Source organism: Dasypus novemcinctus, chromosome 25 (genome assembly GCF_030445035.2).
Source record: "Dasypus novemcinctus isolate mDasNov1 chromosome 25, mDasNov1.1.hap2, whole genome shotgun sequence".
NCBI classification, from domain to species: Eukaryota; Metazoa; Chordata; class Mammalia; order Cingulata; family Dasypodidae; genus Dasypus; species Dasypus novemcinctus.
Window position 1 is genome coordinate 13,346,481 of NC_080697.1, and position 23,796 is coordinate 13,370,276.

The following is a 23,796-nucleotide window of genomic DNA, read 5'->3' on the forward strand; positions in this document are numbered from 1 at the left end:
CTGGAGGTAAAGCCCATGAACGCTTTGGGCTCCCCTAAGAGTGCAGACCCCAGGAATTTCTCAATTTCACATGAGTCCACACTCAACCTTCAGTAATTCATCAAAATTGCCATTTAAGTGTTCCTACCAATTTATGGTTCCAGTGACTGCTGCCTCGGTTTTCAGTTCTCAGCCATGATTTTCTGTATTCATCCTTCTCTCCAGATTTCAACATGGTGGTTTGCCTTGCAACATCATTCTCAAATGGGTCCAAAAAAGCTGTTGATGTTCAGTTTTCCAGCTTTTTTCTTGTTAGGATGGGAGTGATGACTACCAAGTTCTTATATGTTACAACTGAACATGAAAACTCTTTTCAATATGTATAAAATGGAAAAGAGACTCTGCCCTGAATGCTTCAAGAGGAATTAAATCCTAAAGGGAAAGGGCTTTTAGGAACATCATGAACTGGGCCATTCTATGGGATCTGTTAGAAAGTTCTTCATTTTATTAAAGCTTATATCAAAGCTATTTCATTCTATCATTCAGAATTTTATAAATTCATGTATCTTTATCCATAGGGACCTCTGAATCAAGCCACCAAAGTACTAGACCATGTATTGCACTTGGCCTCTATATCCTTAATGTTTTACCAACTTTGCCTTCTGGCAGTTTGAGATTCTTTATGAATTCCAAAGAGAAATAATGTTTGTAAACTGGTCTGTTCCTCTGAGTGTGATACCATTTGATTGTATTAGATTCATCTGAGAGTCCCCACCCCCTCAGTGGGCTGATATAAATGGGCACTCACTCAAGAAGGCACATGGAAGAAGACACACAAGAAATGAGAAAGACCTCCAGAGATGTCAGAGGAGAGAACTTTGTCATGACACGGAAGAGGAGAGAACTTTGATCCTGTAGCCCTGGAGAGAGATGAGCCATTCACCTGAGAGTTTACAGCTGACCTTGTGAAGAGAACAGAGCAGCTGAAACTGGAAGGAAATGAGCCCTCCAGCCTACAGCTGAGATCTGAAGAAGCTGGGTCCACGGAGCCTTAAGCGGAATGAGGAAGGCTGAACCCTCACAGACATGACCCACCATCTTGCTTCAACGTGTAGCTACAGATTTTGGCAAGGAAGTACATCTTATGGTACCTTGAGTTGGACTCTTTAGAGCCTTGTAACTATGAGCTTCTAGCCCAAATAAATACCCTTTATAAAAGCCAACAGATTGCTAGTACTTTGCATCAGCACCACTTTGGCTGACAAATACACCTTCTCACAGGGCAAATTCTATCCAAAATAGACTCAGATCTGGGTTAGGAATAACATTGGGGCTACTCAGAAGTCACATGGTTTTTAGGGTATGGGATTGATAGTAAATGGCCCCAAGGAGCAGAGATACTGAAAACAGTACATCCAGTCTTAAAACTGAGGAGGAACAGGAGATGAAGAAGGAAGTGGATCCAAGGCCCTGAGACCCTCAATCCTATAGGTTAACTCCCCTTCCCTTGGGATTCCAACTTAGCCTCTAGACGACCTGTATGGCTCCTTCCTCCCACTGGCCAAATATCAATCCTGAATCTGAAAGGAACCTGAGAATTTATGTATTCCCATCACCCATCCAAGGCAAGAATCTTTTGAAGCTCAGATACATCACTAAGCCTATATCTAGTTCTGCCCTCACCAAATCTCATTTTACAATTTCCTTATCTCATCTCATTGTGCAGTACTTCAAATGCTCAGGGAATTTTTCAGAATCCTCTACTTGGGAATCATGTGAAGCTTTCATTAATCTGAACGGTTTGCTCCTCACTAGACTATCAGCTAGGTAAGCTGCATCTGCCCTTTGCTTTGGTTGTCCTGCCACTCTAAATCCATGTGACAATGGCCCATACAGTCAAACTTTGAAATAAATGATATGAACCCTGGTGCCAAATGCGTGAGTAAAGTTCAAAGATTTATGCTATCTTAAAATTCAGCTAATTCCTGTGTATAAGAAAAAATCAATTGTTGGACGAGCTTTGTTCTTGAAAAAAAATCAATCATCGTTCTTGCCAATGATCCCATTACCCTCTGGATGCCAGGGTCTTTCCTTATATCCTCCATTGCATGTTGACATCAGCTGTATTGACTGCATTTCCATATGACTTCTGTCTTGGTTCAAGATTGAAACCACTGTTTATATTCCCTTCTCTTCTTAGCATCCTTAGATCCCTATTACTCTTCCCCAAAATAACTATAAGTGTGTAAACTAATTAGCTTAGAGAGCACAAGCTCCCTTAATACCTTGAGAATCCTGCCATCCAACTTGGATTTCTCTATGTTCTGAGCTGCAAAATAGCCCCTCTCTTGGTTTTGGTTTAATTATTCTTCAAGGTCATCCCTATACCATTCTTCTCCATGTTGCTTTTTTCTCTGCTTCTGTTTTTAAGAGGATTTTAAAATAAGCTCAGCAGCTCAGCCATTTTTGAGTCATTACTAGCTTCAATCCCCTTTCACACTTATTACTTGGCCTATTTTTTTTTTTTTCTTTAGCCTTGCTTGTTCCTGCTACACTTGTAAGGGCATTTCTGATTTTCTCTAACCCTTTTGCCAGCTTGGAATTACTCTGTCTTGGTGGCCTTTATCGTTCCCTTACAATTTGAACTGATGATGCATGGCCTCGATTTGGAAACTGGCCCTTCTTTTCTCCTGTTTACACACAATGGGACTTTTCCTTCCACTTCCAAGTACTCCTTCAGGAAGCCAGACAGAAGGTTCCCTTGATGTTCAGGAAGCTCCTGGATAGACAGGAGCCCCAAAAAGATAGGCGTCCCCCCCAAGGGTTGTTAACAGCACTTCAGTCTTCAGATTTCCTAGACACCTACTGATTTATTCTTGCACTTGGCTTTGAAGAAACAAAAATCTTGAGATGAGAACAACAGTAACAAATGCAATTTGTAAGAATCCTGCCACCTCCCACTGGAGAGCACGGAAGGCTTTTCAAGCGCTTTCCCATAAATTATCCAATTCAGAAGACACATTGTCAGACATTTTGTTTTTGCTTTCTTCTAATTGTTACTCTAATTATTTTCTATTTTATTCCAAACTCTGGTGGTGATTTCTCTGTCTCACTCACTTTGTATTACCAAGCATCATCTTAAAGAATTATGGGAAACACTTCAGCGACAGGGCAGAGTGTTTTGAGCTTTCAAAGTAGCAAACACAAAGCTTACACTGAACCTGGGGCCCACTTGCCACAAGAAATGTGGAGGAATTGTCAGAAAACTGAGACCTAAACCCTCACAATTGAGTATACCCATCAGAAACTGGGGAAATGCTATATGACTCAGCAGCACGTGGAAGACCCAAGCAATCCAAACAACGAGCTTGGGCAGCACCTCATCCCAGACATACTGGCCAACAGGATGGGCTCTTACTTGATGATCAGGCCTAACCAGGATTTTGAGTGGGAGGGTGTGGGTCTCTGTGGGTAGAGGATCTGGGCAAACCATCAGAGTAGATGCCAGGTTGAGAGGGAGGAAAAAGAGATACCCATGGACAAAACAAAACAGAAGCCCCCCAATTTTGGAAAACAGGGAGTTTCCAGAAGGTCACCCATAGGACAACTTCAACAGAGCAGTCTCCAGTCACACTTCCTGGGCTCAAATCTCCCCTCTGACATTACTAGCAATAAGACCTTGGGCAAGTTACATCATCAATCTGTGCCTTAAATTATTCATCTGTGTAATGGAAAATGTACCTATGTCCAAGAGTCAGCATAAGGATTAAATGAGCAATTCCTTGTAAGGTGTGATAAAAGAAAAATTTTTCACACAATTGAGGCTCTCACAGCTTTATTGATGGGCAGCATCCCATTCAGAATGGGCAGAATACCCTACGGGGTAGATAGGGGAAGCTCAAATAGGGCAAACAGGGCAGCAGTGAGAAAATGTTCTTCTAATTGGCTGACATTAAGTTTCCATTTGACATGGGGGGGCGGGTCTTACAAAGTGGGGAACAGAGATCCATTGATGCATATGGTATTCTTGTCCACTCTGATAAGCTAGCACTACTGGACTGAAACGACTTTTTGCACCAGGTGTTGCTTATCGGCAGCCCCATAGGGCATGTTCCATTTTATCAGAAAACCCCTGCAAGTGGGTTGTTTTTGTTTTCTGGACAAGTCCTTCTCCAAAAGGGCTCCTCTCTCCAGACAATCCCCAATGCAGGCAGCCATTTTACTTTATTTAACAAGTGCTTGAAAGATATCTGGCCCATGATAAAGCATTCTATAAGTGTTAGCTGCTGCTATTACGATGGTTAGTTTTGTTATTACATAAAGTGCCAGGATTTTTCATGGGTTCTGACGAGGTAGAGGAAAATCAGTGAGACTAAGGGAAACCTGTAATAGAAACATATTTTGAGTCAGGAAGTTTGTGACCTCATGCTTCTACCAGACTAATGTAAGAAATGAAAGCAGCCTCAGAAGAGAGAGAATTTCTCTCCCCTTTAGTTCCCAAACATTGTCCATGGGATATTGAAAAACATTCCAGCAATAAACATCAAGCATCAACTTCTTCAGGAACACAAAGGAAAGGAATAATAAAGATAAATGCCATCAGTGGTTATGTGCCATGAGGAATACTTTATGCCACCACAGCCTGAAAAAACAGTGGAGAAAAATTCTGACATCACCTCAATTTTAAATGTCAAATTTCAGCACACTTCTTCTTTTATCTCATTGCAGATGAAAAAACACAGATGCTCCCTTCCCTTGAAGAGAAGGTCCCCTGTGACAAAGATGAAGTGGGCAAGAGATAGAGTTCACATTGTTGAGTAGGGTTACAGTTAATTCTCTTGTAAAGAACTAATATACATGTTTTTAGATGAAAAGATCATTTGCTTAAAAAAAGGAGGCATAGCCTCTGTGCTGTGATAACAACACGAAGAACTATTTGGCACTTGAAATTTCCCAGTCTTCATTTCAGTCTCCCAAGAACAGGAGATTGAAGCCACATTCCCAGAAATGTCATATTTATCGGCAGTGATAAATTTGGCAGAGTCTGAAGGACTCATCTGCACTTACTTTAGCAGCAGAGACTCAGAAAATGGGCAATTGCTTCCCAACATGAAAAAAAGCATCCTAGAGCTGAGCAATCAATTGGAAAAAAAATGAGACCAGACTACCAAAGAGGAGAACTCTTGGAGATCACTCACGTTCAAAGAATCCAAGCATGGCTAAGAAAGGCAAGCCAACTAGTATGATGAAAGCAACTGAGTCGAGTCTGCATATCACAAATACAGGGTGCAGGGCTTGTCATGAAACTCTTTTCCCCCATGACTTAGGAAACTGGGATCACTGAGAAGACTGCTTATCTCAGAAGTCTACTCATCTACAAATCCACCTCTGAATCCCTGGTTTTAAGTCTATACTTTTCTAAGGTTCCAGAACGATCACTATGGGCTTGATAAAGAGATTCTTTAAACTATTTTATTCTGGTCCCCTGAGAAATCAGATTTCCAAAAATATTTCAGTTGGATTTGTACTTCTGTGACTCTTCAGCTCTAATGACAAAGTCCAGGAGATATGAGTTATGTGTCTGCCAAACAAGTTAAGAAGGTTTTTAATAATTCCAAGAACTGATGACTTGGTAAGGCTGGTAGAGAGAGAAATGAATGTGTTTTCAAAGGATCAAAGGGTTTTTAAGGAATGTCTGCCTTCTGCAGATATAAACCACCTCCACTCCACATGCCATTTGATAGACCAGTTGATCTATCATCTACTCCAACACTACTCAAACTTGGCAAGTCCACAGAGCTAACCCAGCTCTGCAAACGCTAAGGCCTGTTGGCATTTTTTTTCCCCTTGTTTATTATTATGTGTTGACATCCAGAAGAATTCTCAGGCAGGTCCTGTAGACTTCAGATTTTCACAATATTACAATTCCAGCAGGCTGAATGTTAAAAAATGGAAATTGGACAGACTGTTATCAACTTTAATCGACCATTAGAGCATCGGAGCCTGAAGGCACAGTATTTAACAGGGTGGTCAAGTAAAATGCTGTCTCTTTCATTTGGAATCTGGGAATAAAGCCAACCCAGATTAAAAGGGAAAAAAAGCCATTATTCTGACAGCTGTGGCAGAGCACAAGGATCAGTGTTGCAAAGAAGGCCAAGATGCAAATATTGCAGCACACTTGGGTGAGGTTTGTCTACTGAATTCTGGTTTGCAGATTTTGTACATAATGGAGATAAATACACCAACAAATGACATACTGGCATACCCAAATGAAGGCTATCATCTAATATCAAAAATGGGTCCTATGGCATCATATTGCATTGCCAGACTTGGCCTCCATGCATCATCACCTTCCTGGGCAGCCATGATAGTCTTCTCAAAAAAGCAAATAATTTGCAGCTTTGGTTAGGCTCCTCTGCCTTGGCCCCTGGGCATGGTACACTGTGAATGCTTCAGAGAATGTGTCTGGAATTAAGGTTTTTAATTACACCTGACATTAGTGAGCTTTCACCTGTTGGCAGCCATCTTATTAAATCCACTCATGGGAGAAGAGTTGTTTTACTGGAAATAAAGTTTCCTTTCTCCTTTATGCCTCTGTTGGCCTTGCCGCAGATTACTTCTCAACACCATTTACTCTGCTAATGTAGTTTTGCACATTATGAACTTTCAGAATGTTAAACTGAACAGTCTTTTCTTTTAAACAAAATATATTGTTTATGTAAAGAGTCTAATGGCCCATAGCAATCCAATTTACATGTAAAGCACAAGATTTCATATTGAATCAGTTTTATTACTTCACATATGAAGAATATTGAACAGTGGAAGGTATATTGAATTTGTATCAGAAAAATACAAGGGCAGAGTTATTGGGCCAGTGCTTAATAATATTAGAATCGATTATTCCAATGAGAGGCGAGACATCTGTTGTTCACTGTGGGAAGAAGCATCATCTCTACCACACCACTGTTATCGAATGAATGCCTTCCCCTAGTCACTCAATGAAATAACTATAGTTAAAGGGTTAATAATTATGGCTTCTCAAAGTGAGAACATTAACTCTCTATCAGCAGCAAGGGAATACTGTTAATACCTTTTAAAATTTATTGAGCACATTTGGTTTGCTGGGCATTGTACCAAATCCATAAAACATAAGCTATTTTATCACTGGTTGCTTTATATGCTAATTATGTTGATTCACTTGACCTCTCAAAAACTGGATTTAATCTTTCCTATGTTTTCTAGATTATGGAAACCCCAAACCTATTTTTCTTTATATTTTGATTTTTCTTTCTATGTACTACAATCATTTGAGAATTTCTTTGTCGAGTGATCTGTGTTCTCTCAAACTATGAACTATATGAAATAAATTAGAAGAGAGCTAATCATTACTTTTTATTAATCTGGAAGGCCATTCTTTAAGCGCTGCTGTTGAGAGAAAAGAGCTAACCTTTTTGAATGTCCTTAAGGAACAGATTCTCTTTAATGTTCACTCCCCTTTCACCACAATTGATTTTTATTCGATATCATTAAAACCTGTCTTGGTTTGCCACAGGGATGCCAATGCCAAGTACCAGAAATGGGTTGACTCTTATAATGGGAAATTTACAAGGGTAAAAGCTTATGTTCTGAGGCCATGAAATGCCCAAATTTCTCACCAAAGTCATTTATCGGTGATCCTGGCATCCTGCCATGTGGCAAGGCAAGATGGCAGCCAATCTCTGCCGAGGTCCCTGCCTTCACCTCAAAGCTCATCATCTCCAGGAACTCAGCTGTGGGGAATCACACATATGGCTCATCTCTTCAGCCTTGAGATGTTCTATAAGCCCAGCCTCTCTGAGGCTTCATGCCTCAGCTTTGGTCACTGGCAATCCTTGAGTCTTTTCTCTCTCACTTGGCAGCTCCAAAATGGTAGAGTTCCCTTTTCTGTGTGTCTTCTTTCTCTGTGTGTTTCCATCCATAAAAGGCTCCAGCAAGAGGGCAGAGATCGAATTGAGTCATGTATCACTGACATAGTTCAATCAAAAGCAATTTAATCAAGTGATCTAATCAAGGTCCCTTAACTGAATCTAATGCAATCAAAGGGTCCCATACCCACAGGAATGAATTAGTTCAAAACAGAATCTTTTTGGGGTTTGCCAAGTCCACACTGTCACAAAACCCCAATAAATCTACATTGTTGAAAAATAAGATGAGGATAAATCATATTCTTGAGTTAACAAAAACTAAAAGTAGGAAGAAACTCTATAAGGGACACACAATAACTTGAAATTCAACTAATGCAAAAGTAGATTTATTCATAATATCCTGCTGGAACTTTTGTTGCATTTTTGGATACAAGATTTCATATTTTCTGAATTTTCCCTACCAAAGATGCTTTTTTTTCTCCTTTCATATTTTTCAAGGGTGGAAAAACTTTTCTTTTCCACCCTAACATGCTTCTTCAAGTGAAAAATAAAAAAGGTCCCTATTTGTCCATGGCTGAATTGATGTGATTTCATTTTTGGATTCAGTTAGATTGCACACATTTTCCACAACCTTCCAGCCTCTAGGTTTGCAGGCAAAATTCAAACACAGCATTCAAGTAAACAAAACTTAATTAAATTCACAGGGCAAGCTTCTGGGGAGTGTGTGAGTGCTCATTTTGTCATAGTGGATTATGTCATTGGGTGGAGACCCATACAATGAGAGAGAAGGTATACCCACATCCTGGGGAGAACGATGTTCTCAGAGGGAACTGTATCTCTTGAGAGAATTGGTGGCTCCCAATGGGTTAGGGCAGTCAAGTATGTCAAGCCCTCAACATTTTTGCAAGTATCTCTGAATATGGTCCCTCAAGTAATGAAGATTGATTGCCATGGTGGGCCCTGAGGGGATGGGGAAAGAGGTGTTGAATACATGGAATTGGGGTAACTGTGGGGCAATGCAAGTGATCCACAAGATCATGCCATGATGGATATAGGTTATGTTAAATTACATGTATAAAAATATAGGCTAAAATGTAAACCATAATGTAAAACATAAAATAGCTAAAAATTCAAAATTGTATGGTCTAAAATATAAACCATAATGTAAACCCAAATGGAACCATGTTTGAAAACTATCGTTTCAATATCTGTACATTAGCTGCAGCAAATATAATATAAACATGTAAAAAGATCACTGTTGGGGAAGGGCCAAAGTGTTTGATACTGGATATGTGGGAGTACCATATAATGTATATGTGAATTACTGTGACCTAAAACTTATGTCAAGAGAAACTTAATAATCAGGGGAGAAGGGAAGGGAAGGGAAGGGAAGGGAAGGGAAGGGAAGGGAAGGGAAGGGAAGGGAAGGGAAGGGAAGGGAAGGGAAGGGAAGGGAAGGGAAGGGAAGGGAAGGGAAGGGAAGGGAAGGGAAGGGAAGGGAAGGGGAGACACTGAGGAAGAAATGGAAGAAACTACCTTGCCACTTGTACATACAGGGCAACACCTGTAGCAGTGATGAAAGGCAAAATGTCAAAAACAAAGCTTTTTCACTTTTTCATTTCTTTGATACCCCAATTTATTTTTCCTTTATTTAATTTTTCTAAATTTCTATATATTCTATATCTAACCTTTAAACCCATCACTATATTCTATTTTCTTATTAATGGAGCCTGGCAATATATTGGGCTTCCTTTTTGAAGAAGTTTTGGACTACAGGGAGGTTCAACTATGGCAAGGAAGGAGCACTTGTATGGCGTGTCATTGGTGGGGGGCACACAGTTGGGAGGGAGTTCTCCAGGGCATGTATACAGGGTACACAGAAAGGTTTGGGTATTTTCATAGTGGTTTCAGTTGGAAACGATAGATGAGAGAGTGCTGAGTTCCTGACCAGGGGAAGTCTATCACATTCCCCAATGGAACAACAACAGTCCCCCAAGTGCAATGGCAAAGACCAAAAAAGATGGATGGTCCAACGATGAGCCCTTGATACTGATGGGTCCGATTATGAACCTGTGTGCCTGAAATATGAACTAGGCCTATAGCTGTGGGGTGCCTAAGAGTTACCTCCGAGAGCCAACATGTTGCTCAAATGTGGCCACTCTCTAAGCCAAACTCAGCATGTAGATGCATTGCCATCCCCCCAGCAAGGGACAGGACTCCCAGGGATGAGCCTCTCTGGCACTGAGGGATAACTGACAAGCACCAGCTGATGATGTAACTACAAAAAGACCATGAAGAGGTCAACTCAGACTGGCAGAATATCTCAGCCTACGTGTAATATCAGGTGTTAAAAACTGCTTTTTGACTTTGGATAAAAAGGGAGAAATGGAAAAGACAGTGAGTTTATATGGTTAAGAGTCTCCAAAAAAGAGATGGGAGGTCATCAGGGGGTGATGCTTATGCATGCCTCACCAGGGTACCAAGACAGCCAAGGTAGATGGAAACCCAAGTGTTGGTTCTCCTGAGGGCTGCAGTGACCCACAGATTCTATGGTCAAGGCAGATAGCTCTGGAGTTCAGGGCCATGTCAGTTGGCCCTACTTTGGAGTTTGTGTTCCTGAGTGTGATGGAGTTGGACTCAGATATAACCTTTCTACACATGCCTCTTCTGTTACTTTTACCAGACCTGTGGTTGGCATTTGGGTTGGTGTATACTCAGGAGACCTGAATCTCTGAACTGTCCATGTGATGGCCAGGACCTGGGCCCCAGCAGACTTGCAGCTCCTACCCTCTGGCTTCTGGACTTACCCTGGCCAGCTGACAGTGGGGTGAAGAGGGTCAACCACCACACCAGGGAGCCAAGAGTGCCTACAGCTGCAAACAGGAGAATTGCATCCATCATCCATGTGGAATCTAAATCCCTCTTGATGTAGAGGGGGAGTGGACATAGCCATCCCAGGTCCACAAGATGGAGGAATAGAGCAGGGATTAGAGTGGACTTACTGGTGTTCTGCTGGGAAACTATTGTGATTAGTAAGGGAAGAAATTGTAGTAGTGATGTGGAGAGGGTGGCCATGGTGGCTGATGGTCGGGAGAGGGAAGAAGAGATATGGTGTGGGGGCATTTTCAGGATTTTGAGTTGTCCTAGGTGGTGCTGCAGGGATGGATGCTGGACATTGTGTGTCCTGTCATGGCCCACTGGGTGGACTTAGGGAGAGTGTGGACTACATTGTGGACCACTGTCCATGTGCTGCAGCAGTTCTCCAGAATGTATTTGCCAGGTGCAGTGGATGTGCCACAATGATGGAAGAGTTTGTTGATGTGGGAGGGGTGGCGTGGGTGGGGTGGGGGGTATATGGGGACCTCATAGTTTTTGAATGTAACATTTAAAAGAAAATAAAGAAGAAGAAGAAGAAAAAAGGAAAAAAAAACTTAATTGAATAGCTAAAACCTTCTTTCAATGAGAGGTAAACAGATTAGTAAAGGTCATACCACAGTGTGATTCTTGTCTGTGTCCCAAAGATAACTCAACCCTATCTCTAGAGAAAAGACGCATACATATGTGCACTTGCACTTGCTTAAAGTGCCCTGCACAATATGACCTATTGTGTGGCTTAGTTGTAAAGTGATTACATTTGTGGACATTGATTGTACTAGTCCTATCTCTCTTTATTGGGGCCTGGGGTGGAGTGGGGATCCCAAATGCCAAGTTCACAGTAAGAAAAAAGAAAATCCTACATAAGAAAATCTTTCCCCCTTCTAAACACCTCCTCCCTGCAGATTTCCAAATCTATAGACTTAGGTGCTAAATCCAATCCTTTTAGCACGGATGCTTATCAGGCAGTAAAGAAGCTGAATCAGCCGAATCTCTGTTCAAACAAGAAAAGAATCACTCCCCCCAGCCCCATCCAGGTGGGTCACAACTGCATGATGACTGGTCTCCAAAGTCACCAACATGCATTGCATCCATCAAATAAAGGAAATCTCTGGCTCTTCTTTCTCTTCAGATGTCCAGGGGCTGGGGTCCAAGTGGAAGAAAAATTTACATTAATCAGTTAGGAAATTTACTTTTAAGAGATTCTCCTCATGCTTTGAAAATATATTGACAGTTCTAATGTCTTGCAATTTCTATACTTAATACATTAGCTCCAACTTCTTTCTTTGCTCACCAAGCCTTATTAAGCAAGCATCCAACACCTCACTCATCAGACAGCTAAAGAGGCCAAAGAATCAGTGCTCCCTGGCCAGTTCTGGCCAGTTCAGATCCATAGTTCCTTGTGGATCACTGCTAAAGTCCAAGCCAATGGGCTAGGTTTGGAAGGGAAGATGTAGATGGAGAAAATATGATCTGCTTCCCAAGAAATTTAGAGACTCCTGGGAGGCAATTTTCACATGTGATATAATTAGTAAATAACATAGGTATTGTTTAAAACTCAAAATGCAAGGTCATTGGAGTTCAAATTTCCCATCAAATTTCCCATCATATCCACTACATTGCATTGCCAAGGCAGAAAAGTAGATTATCATATTCTTGAAATATTTTCAATGGTAATTGAAATAATTAGAGTTCTCCTTTACTTCCCTATAAGCAGAAAAGTCAAGTAATCATAATATGTTGGCACCTAGTCATTCCATTTACTTGATGAAGAAAAAGAAAAGCATTAATAAAGCCATTATTTTTCATATAAATCCAAATGTCACTGGTTTCCACGTTGCTTCCATTTCCAGTACAGAATGCATCTCCAAATAAACAATTTTATAGATATGGCAATTATTACCCATTCAATTTCCACCCTTTAAATGCACCTGACAACTATACCACCTCTTAGAAGCACACAAAAAACAGCCCTTCCAGAACATTTCCAGGCTCCCTCTAACCTGCTGGTTCCAGTCATCTGCATACACTATTTTCCTAGTTGTCAACCCTCTTCCATTCTCTTGGATGCCAACCTTGGCTACCACTCTCTAAGCAGTTTCTTGGAATGAACTTATCCCTTCAGATCACAACTTCCTGTATCTAGCTAGATTCTTCACTTGGGGAAAGAAATCCTCCATCAAAGGCTTACAAGAACACAGCCTTTTTGATGCCAGAGCAGAACTGCAAAACATCTACTTACCTGCATGCATCCTCCACTAGTGGTTGAGCTCTTGAAAGTGTGGCACAAGGACTTCCTCAATTCTTCCTTCCAGCACAGTGCCTGAAACAACAACCACACAAATAGTTGTTAATCTGTGCTCCAAGATTAATTAATTCCCCCAATAAAAATTTCCATTTACTCAGTGGTCTCAACCAGAGGTTAGAAAGAAAGTAAGCTAATTGAATTAACTCACTCAGAAACATAAATGTTTAAAAATACATCAATCTGAAGTAAGACTTGGCAATGACAGATATTTTTAAAATCTCCCCTGGAGATTTTAATGAGCAGTCGGTCTTAAGAACCGCTGGCCACTGGCATAAAATGCCCTCTATGCTCTAGCCTCTGCTTCTCCTACCACCCACCCTATATATGCACACCCTGCTAGACACGGCCAAGTTGATACATTTTTCCAAACATACCAAGCTTTCCCACATGCCCACAACTCTCTTGTAGACTGGGAACAACCTAAGGTTAAGGATATTGTCAGTGTCTTCCCAAGATCTTTCTGCCACTATTTCTATTCACTTCCTGAATCACATTGTTTTGTTTTTCTTGGAAATAGAGATCGGAGAATTATGTCTCATTTAAAACAAGAGTTAAACCAGCCGATTAAAATATCACCTCTACATAAGGAAACCAAATCAAAAGTTACTTTGGAAATTATGGGAAATTAGATGAATCTGAATGAGAAGGAAATACAGAGGATAAGGTCCTTAAGATTCACCGGCAGCAGCTCCTCTCAGTGGTGGATGGATTTTGTTGGTGTTGGGACCGGTTTTCTTCATCTTCAAAGTAAACCACATTGTCTAACTATAGAAAAGGATTTATCACAGTTGCCAAAGCAATGAAAGGGGGTCATAATTCCTGACACCTCTTCCCATTCTCTCATCCTCCAGCATAAAACATCCAGACAATTTGGTAATGGCTTAGTAGGCGCTGATGGTACAGCTTAGAGTTTCATTCTGATGGATTCAAACCTGACTCATTCCACTAGTTTTCTGTAATAACAGAGAAGGTCTTAGGGACCAAGTATCCAAGTACATGTGAATGGATATTTCTCATGAAAGACATCGTAATTGAATTCTCAGATGATGGATCTGCTACACTCATGACACCATATGAAATATTTAGGGCTTGTTCTTTTAAGATGATCCTGAAATACCTCCTTGGCTTGTCTTTCACAAACATGCCTTTTCTGAGCAATTTTGATAGACAGGGGAAAAAGAGAAGAGAGCAGGGGTATTTATCAGGATTAATTAATATGCAAGGGAGAAGAGACACATGTGATTAATTTTCCAGGTTCATCATAAATATTTTATTCACTTATGTGACTCTGAAATCTTGTCTTTGACACTTAGGAAAAAGCTCTAAATATGAGACTTGAAACCCATATGAGTGAAAATAGGGTGAAGGGATTCTTACAGTCAGGTCTATAGTTGGAAAGCCTCAAAGAGAGGGCTGTAGGACTTTAGTTAGAGGGAGTACAGAAGGGACACCATCACTGCATGCTTGGGCTGCCTGCTGTAGGCAACGTACCATATGAAATGCAGGAAAGAGTCAAAACCTGATGGATGGAAGGGCAGTTCTCAGAGAAGGGGATGGGCTGGACTGGCAACCCCCAAGCTCTCACTGACGTGGTCTTCACTGGTCTCTGGAAGTACCCTGAACTTTTTTCTCCTTGGCACCTTCACAGTTGTTTGCACATGCCATCCCTTTGAACTTCACCATCGAATGTCCTCCCTTGTCCCCATTGTCTGACTGACTTCTACCACCCATCCTTTCAAATCAAGCTCCAGCTCACCTCCAGCAAGAAGTCAACCCTGATTATCCTTCTTCAGCATTGTTCCTCACTTTTAACCAGAGCGGGGTAAATTGATTTCAAGAATAAGGTTTCAACAACCCAAAACAATTTAAAAGGACTTTCACTCTACTCACATCTCTCAAATGATATCAAAGTTATCCAACAGCACAGTTAATATTTATTAAGCCCTTTTTTGTCCATTTTCTTCCTCTCTTGAAACTATTCCAACTGTGAGTTCTTCAACCCTCCTTCCCCAAAGAAAACTCCTCTTCCTCCTCCAGCCCATGAAATTTTCTTTCTTCTTTTATTGCTGAAGAAAGATTGGAACAACTGCAGGGTTCTCTTTAGAGTTCTAGGGGAAGGGCAATGCCTGTGAATATGCATATCTCATGAATTTGTAACACATAATACATTCTTCATATAACCTTGCATTTTAGATATTTTTCTTGTGTATGGATTCTGTCTTCCCAAATAAATTGTGAATTATTTAAGGCAAGGACTATGTTTTATTCACCTTTGTATTTTAGTACAATGTAAGTTCTCAATAATGGTTGTGGAGTGAATGACAGGATTAAAATATATACCCATAAAAGACAAAGATTAAATTTTGTATTTCATTAATACAAACACCACACATACACATTCGATTACTATTTGCTGTCAAAGAAGAGAGTCTGAGATTTTACCATACTTATAAGCTAATAAGCTAGCCAGCCACAGTGTCATAGATGATGGCAAAAGACATGAATCTCCTGGGCCAGAGTAAAGGACTTTATTACTCCCAGCACAGAAAGCACCATGAGCTTTGTTTTTGAATTGGTTCCCTTTGTCTCCAAGTCCCCAAAGGGGCAACATGGAGATGAGCCAAGGTGGAGGTCATGTACACAAAGTATTTACATCACAACTTTGGAAACTAAGCTTAGAAAAGCTCCAATCTTCTAAGGGGTTTCTAGAATACCTGACCAACCTTTGCCCTGGAGGAGGACATGATCAGAGCTACCAGACTGTCACTCTTCTGCTTCATAGGGACACATTATCTCTATCTTCCAAGGCTATTTGCTGAAACTATACAGCATCCTTAAAAAGACAGTCCACAACAAAGCTGTCAATGCCTCCTGCTTAGAAGCTAGGCAGAAACACATGAGATCCCTGGAGAACTGTCTCCCAAATACGTCACCTTGATTTCCTTGATCACACACCCAAGATCGGCGATGTACTCTATATCTGTGGTACCCAGAACAGAGTGCAACTTTCCAGACATGGCTTGACTAGTGCAGAGTACAGTAGGATAGTCACCCTTCCAAGGTCTGAACTATACCTTTATTAGTGCAGCCAAAGACCACATTGTTGATTTAGAGACTCTGGCTTTCACAGGGACTGGAAATCTCACAATAGAGCTGAATTCTTTGCATCAGTGGACTCAAACAGTGTCTTTGTCAAGGGAAAACGATCCAGGAAGGGAAGCATTATGTCAGGAATCCCAGGACTTGAGCATCACTGCATCGATGCTGGTGGAGGGAGGCTCAGGAGGAAGGGAAGGAGGGCAAAGGTCCAGCCTAACGGTATAGACTTCACCAATGTTGAGTTTGCAGGCTTCTTCTAGGTATTCAGCCTCTTCCCCACCTATCATGTTCTTGCACCACTGGCTATAGGAATCTAAAAAAGATTTCAGGTTTTCTCTGCTAAAATCCATCCTATCAGCTAGGGCCCATCCTCTCGAGTCTATGCCACCTCTGCCTGGGTGTGCAAAGCATCATGAGCCCCATATTCCGTAGACCTGATCAACATTGTTCCAAAAGTCTTTCAGTCTTTTAAATATTTAACTATTAATTATACCATGAAAGAAACTTGTCTCAACCACCAGCAACTGAAGGTTTTAACTTGATTGATATACACTTACATACAAACGCATATATATATATATGTAAACTCTTATAAGCAGATAAACATTGCCAAGTGCTGATCCCACACAAAGCAGAGGCACGTGGTGTGTACTCTTCTCCCTACACACGCCCTTATGCACACCTCAATTCAACGTTAAATTGGGCCTTCAGCACATGAGAGGCAATAAGGAGTCTGTACTAGATCCACACCTGGTTGGAGCTGAAACACTTGCTGGAGCCAATAAGACAGTGGCAGAGACCTATCATGAAATGGGATAAGCACGGCTCCTTGAAGGCACAAATTGAATGTCCTGGACTAGATATTGCTCTCATGGAGCACCATGGGTCAAAATTCTCTTAACAAAGAGCAGGGAAATGTGCTGAGCTCCTAAGATAGGCAGCACCTTCAGATGAATCTGTTCTTACTGTCATCAATATGCTGCAGCATAGATCTGACTAGCCTCCTATTGTATATATGTATACATACTGCATATATACAGTATACAAGAAAATTAAGGCCCACATCCACCCCATGAGGATGAGAAACTCAATTTCTAATTTGTTCGGTTTACTTTCCACCAGCGATTTATCAAGAGGCAGAAGAGCATAGTGGTTGCAGGGTCACTAAGGACAGCCAGACTGTTCTAGGTCCAAATCTCAGCCTCTCCACTTCCCAGCTGTGTGGTTTCATGCAGATTATTTAGCTTCTCTCAGCCTCAGCTTTCTTGCCTTAATGGGAATGATAACACTGTCAACCTACTGGAATTATTGGACAGTTTGAACGGATTAATGAGCATAAAGCACTTAAAATGGTGCCTTGCTCACAGTGAGCCCTAGATACGAGCTAGCTGGCCCATGTGCCATCTCTGGTAACCCACGGTGACAAGATAGGCATGGCCCCTGCCTTACGTCTAACACTGAAGACAAATGCTAAACACAAGTAGACATGTAACGAGAGTTGCGATGAGCGTTCTTAGGGAGAAGTATGAAGCTTGAGGAGAGCAGGGTTAGGAGGAGGAGGAGTTAGCTAGCTCAGGGGCCAGCAAACCATGGCCCTGGTTGCTCGAGTAAATGGTCGTATTGGAACACAGTAGCACTTTTCCACATATGAATTACTTCTAGCTGGTTTTGCTCTGCAATAGCAGAGTTGAATAGACACAACAGAGGCCAGGAGGCCAGTCGAGCCAGAAGGGTTTATTACCTGGCCCTTTAAGAAAGTTTGCTGACCACTGAGGTAAACAGAGCCGAGAAGGGAGACAGTCCTGCAAAGGCTGTGGGAAGACCAGTCTGAGGTCAAAGGGACTTGGAAAGCTGGAGTCCCTCAGGCACGGACTCCCCCGACTTCCCAAACCCCTACCACTCTCTGAGGAAAAGGCAAGCCTTCCCAGTTGACTTGCATCCTCCCCTCTGCTCAAACTTTTCTTCTTCTCGAAGAACGCCCCTTTCTAGCTTCACTCTCTCGCTCCTACATTTTCCATCTCTCACTTTTCCCTGGGCCTCTTTCCTCACCTGTCCTCTCTCAGAGGCATTATCCTCCCCAAGTCTACTCCGAGTTCCCCTCCAGAAACGGGGGTGTCACTCTTGACAATCTCCCCCCTGTAACCTTCCCAAACCTTCCCACTTGTCCCCCTCCCCTGCCCCTGCCTCCCCATTGCCTTTCCACGTTCAGGCCTTCACCAGCTCTCACGAGGAGCTCTCCTTGTCCTATCCCCACCTCACAACTCAGCAAACTGCCCCAGCTCCACACATTCCCACCCGTCCTCCCCGCTCTGTAAGTCTGACCAAGTTACTCCCCTGCCTCAAGCCCATCAGTGGATCTCAGCTCTTCAGGGGTAAGAAACCAAACCTTTAAGCAAGATACACAAAGCTCTATAGACTACTCACCACCACCTCTACAACTGCAGCCCAGGCCAACGAGGGCCATCTGTCCTACTGCAGCCCTCATTCATGATTCTCCTTGACCACCTGGCAACGTTGAAGCTCCCCCCACACCATGTTTCACTTATGAATTTCAGGGGGAGAGGATGTAGACCAAGTGCTCACTTTCTCAGCCTCCTTTGCAAGCAGGGTTCAGGTGGCCTAGGACGACCGAAACTTCGCCATCAGACAAACCCAAGTCAGATTCTGAATCTGACACTAGCAGACGAAGAAGGATGCACTGCAGAGTCCATGCTGGTGGGGGTGGAGGAGGCCACACCCAGAGCTCAGCACGCAGTATCACTGCGGAATCCGTGGTGAAAGCCACGTGGCTGCGTCCAGCAAAGAGGCACTGATGCCTCCTCTTACCACACATCTCTGCTGGGCAACTTTGAACATGGGTCGAGATGAAAATCTCAAGTTTAATGTTTCTGCACTCCCAGAAATTCTGCAAGCAAACTGTCCTCTCATAAATTCATTTTTTTCCTGCAAAATCTAGCACAGTCAATTTCTGCTGTCTGAAACTAAGCAAGATGCTGGATACACCTGCGAAATCTTCTCACAGCCTGCCACACCTGGCAGGGAAAAAACAACCCCTTTCTCTTGGGTGCCCCCACTGTGTCCACACACACACACGCACACACGACATAGGAACTGCAAAGCATGTGTGACATTTATAGTCACGTCTACCTCTTTCTTCTCATTCATTCATTCACTCAGCAAACATTTATTATGCTTCTACTAAGCACCAGGCACTGCTCCAGGTCCTGGGGGTGCAGCAGAGAACAAGAGAGATAAGGCCTCCATTTTCACTGGGCTTATATTTTAGAAGGCAGGCACTGCATTTTACTTGTCTTATCTTCAAGTGCCCACCATACAGCTGGGCACAGAGAATGTACTCAGTATAGCCCTGGTGAACAAGTAAATGAAAAGTGGCTTTTGTGTTCCAAGCCATTCTCCTGCCTTTCTTCAATTCAGCCTCATGGCCAAGAGCTCACAGTGCCCGTGACCTTCAGCCTGAGCACTGCTCCACCACAGTGCATTATGGCTGTACGAGTGTGTGGGTGGGGGATGCGATGATGTGCCCCAGTCTTGCCTTGTTCTTCATCAAATCCCTGGAATAAGTCAGAAGGCTGGCGAATTGCATGTTCTGGTAATTGAGTTATGACTGAACACGGGTTTTGATTTACTTCTTCATATCCCCTTTAACCTAACTTATACCAGTACCAGGAGCGTAGTAGGTGTTCAATAAATTGAGGTTGAACTTGACTTAGTTGTTGAATGCGTGGACATAAATCTTCACAAACAGAGCACATGAAGAGATCCACAGGGCCTAATTTTTGCAGAAAAATTCAGAACAGCCTCTGATTAGTGAGTTTGTTCCATTTCCCAAGAAATCCCTTTAACCTTTAAACACAGAAGGTCAGGCATCCGCTCTCGCTGCTCATGCATAATTCCCCCTGCCCTCTGCTCTTGAGTGCCTCTGCTACCCACCTGAGAGCGACGGAATCAGCAAGAGGAAGAGTGCAGGTGCCCAGGTGCCCAAGCCGCCTCCCTGGGACCAGCTAAATTCACAGACTAGCTTGTCTCATTTGCTACATTATTAATAAAACGGCAAGAAGTCTGGGCGAAAACTTTTTCCCACCTAGAAAAAAAATTAGCATTTATGCCACATGCTGTGTAAACTTAGGAAGAAGAACACCAGTAAAATAGAAAATGTTCCCTTAGAATCTTCCTGGGCAGCCGATGCCAACATGGAGCATTGAAATGAGGACGGCAGTGGGGGGAGGGGGAGCTGGTTGGGCTATTCAGGGGTGCCAGGGGATTGGGGGCCCCATGCTGGGTCCCAGGCGGCTGGACTGTTACCACAGTGACAGAGGTTCCCATGAGAGCCTGCAAGGTGCAGCTTTACCAAAATGAGACTCAGGGAAGCAGATGTGGCTCAACTGATAGAGTGTCCACCTACAACATGGGAGGTCTAGGGTTTAAACCCAGGGCCTCGTGGCGCATGTGATGAGCTGGCCCACACGCAGTGCTGATGAGCACGAAGAGTGCTGATGTGCGTGAGGAGTGCCCTGCCACGCAGGGGTGTTCCCGCGTAGGGTAGCCCCACACGCAGGAGTGTGCCCCGTAAGGAGAGCTGCCCAGCGCGAAAGAAAGTGCAGCCTGCCCAGGAGTGGCACCACACACACGGAGTGCTGACACAGCAAGATGACGCAACAAAAAGAGACACAGATTCCCGGTGCCACTGACAAAATGCAAGCAGACACAGAAGAACACACAGTGAATGGACACAGAGAACAGACAACAGGGGTGGGGGAGAAGGAAAGAGAAATAAATAAAAAATAAATCTTAAAAAAAAAAAAAAGACATGAGACTCAGGTCAGACAGGCTGACTCTGCTCTGAGGCTCCAAATCTCTGACCAGCCCCAACTGGCCTGCAGAGATGAGCCTGTAGCTGGAGGAGGACAGGTGAGATGCAGGAACTAGAGACAGTCAGGCAGGTCATCCTAAATAGTGGGAATGAATAGCCATAGACCCCAGGATTCCAGCAGCTTAGCAGTCACGTCACACAGCTGTTGTGACATCATAGATGTCTTCCCTGACCTCTGCCCTTGCAGGTAAAATGCCAAGCCCTCATTCCATTCCCCATTGCCCTGCTTTATATTTTCCTTTCAACGTTACTACAACCTAATACAATTTATTTGTATTACATGCTAGGTACTAACCGTCTCCCCTACTAGATTGTGAGCTGTGTGAGGATGATGTCATTTTATTTATGGCCATGTCCCCAGCTCCTGGATTGGTGCCCTGGGTAGACACCCAGCAAATATTTATTGAACTTATAAATAAATACATACTGCACTAAAGTCCCTAAGTTCTTTTTCACTTGAACAGCTCATAGGCCAGGTTCACCGCATCTGTATTTGTGAAACAGTGAGTTTTTAAATAAAAAGGCAGCAGTTTCATCTTTGGGGTTTGGGCCCATTTTTCCAGCATTTAAGTTTAGTGTCTTCATCCCAGCACAGATTATTGTTCCTCCCAACCGCATGCCAGTCCCCACAAAGCCCGAGCACTTGCCCATTCAAGCCAGTCATAAAATATTAGCCATCTAGAGCCACCCCTGGCCAGAAGCTCTGTCCCCTCCAGCCTAGATTAATCGGACAGGTTGTTTTAAATCATTTGAGTCAAGAATCATTGAGATGGAGACTGTCGGATGTGGGAAGGAGCTTAGAGAGCAAGTTACTAGATGCCTGCATTTAAGGATGAGGTTTCTAGGGCGACAAATGGGAAGTGAGTGACAAGGGTCGGCCCCGAGAGTCACCCAGAGGCCTCACACTGGCGCCACATGAAGTGCAGTGATGAGTTCATAAAGCTTCTCTCACATAAAAAAGCACGCTTCTCAAACCCTGAGAGCACAGCCTCGGTGTGATGAGTGAGAGCTCCCATAGCAACAAGCTCCCAGGATGGCCTTGGACTTCACTGGGCAAGTCCAAAACCTGAATTCACCACCTTCTGCCCCAGACAGGTAGACTCTTTCCTCAAGGCTTCTCTCTTCTTTACCTTGTCCAGACCTAAGTGTGACCCAGCTGGTGGGAGCTTTGGGAAACCCGCCCGGGGCCTTGGGCCTCCCCGTTTCTCCCCCTCTCCTTCCTCCCACTTCCTGAGACAGCCAGTGCTCTTCCATGCCCTCCATTCTTTCACCCCACCAAGGCTGGTTAATGTGTTCAGATGGGGTGCAAATGCCAAGAAATATACTGAGGGTCAAGAGGCAGCAGATATTCAAAGACAAAAGAAATTTCTTGGCACTTCCAAAAGCCTAGCATCCTTTGGTTCTCAACGACTAGTTCAGAATTTAAGAAAATGTGTCCTGAAACAGTCTAAAATAGAATGATAAAGGGAAAAGCCAGTCAAAATATGTATTAGTCCAATGAATGAATGAATGACGGAGTGAATTCAGTAAATGACCATCGTGGTGAGCAGGTGCTCCACGGCTGAGACCACCTTTACAGGAGGACGAGTGTTGGCTGCTAATGGCTCACAGCCTTCGTTTCTTGGGCACCCTGCCCTGGTCCAATGGGGACAGCAGGGGAAACTGCACCCGGTGCCATTTCTCTTTCCCATTTTCTCATCTTTCTTTGACTCTTCTGGTCAAAGAAGAACCAACATGGGCTGCCATCCATGCTCCAGAGCTGCACATGGGGTCGGGGTGAAGCTGGGAGCAGTCGAGAAAACCTCCTTCCTTAGCTTGCTTTCCCTGCCCACTCTCCTTCCTTCTCCCTCAATAAGTCACTTTCACAGGACCCCCCTCCTCAGATTCAGCATCTAGGGAACCTGACCTAAGATGACAGGGTTTTGCCAGAAGGAATCTAGTGTTTTCTGTCATAGCTGGACCTTTCCCATCCTTTTAAATTCCTCCCACCCCATCATGCATCTCTTGCCCTGAGACCTCAACCTCACAAGACTTGCCAGCTCCGAAGCACGCCCAGCTTCAGTGCATCCGGAACACAGCGGGAGCCATGGCTTCTCTCCTCTTGTAATGAAAGATGGTCAGAAGGAAACTGCAACCTCAGTTTTAGACACAAGGTGAGCAGCTTAGCTTGTGAAGCCAAGAAAGATACCAGAGTTTCAAAGCTGCCAAAAGGTATCTTCAGGTAAAGGAACAGAACCTGCTGTTGCAGTCATCAATTATTTATGGAGCAGATTCGGGGAGGAGGAAGCAGGTGGCAAGACAAGGAACACCAAGATGGAGACAGAAAGATTCGTGTGCTTGTTTTTCAAAGCTCACGATGTTCCCACTCTTGGCCACCACTGCCGCCCTCTCCTCCCTCCCCCTTGGGAGGACTAGAAGGAAGACAGGTGCTCTGAGGCCGAGTCCGCCGAGCTTCTCAGTCTGGCCACTGCGTGTGATCTGAGTCACTCCTGAAACCCCGAGCCCATTGCAGCGAGACCTCCAGGCTGCAGGAAGTCTCCTGCCCAGCCTGTCCCTTCCTTCTCTACCAGACTTGATATTCTCATTGATGAACTCCAATAAGAAATACTGGGTTATGTTTGTAAACTGATCTTTTCCTCTGGGTATATTAGATTTTATTGAATTCATAGGTTTCCTTGATTAATTATGTAAACAACTTCTGCCAGTAGGGTGGGGACTCACAGATGAAAGGCATGGCAAGG

General features: G+C 43.3%; 1 long non-coding RNA gene across 1 annotated transcript; it reads right to left on the reverse strand.

Moving 5' to 3' along the window:
• Positions 1 to 11,730: 11,730 nt before the first annotated feature.
• Positions 11,731 to 20,257, reverse strand: LOC131275984 (uncharacterized). The gene is made up of 4 exons (XR_009183446.1): positions 20,116 to 20,257; positions 19,849 to 19,954; positions 13,000 to 13,080; positions 11,731 to 11,900 (listed from the first exon to the last, which is right to left on the reverse strand). It is a non-coding gene; the product is annotated as an uncharacterized lncRNA (long non-coding RNA).
• Between the last annotated feature and the right edge of the window lie 3,539 nt (positions 20,258 to 23,796).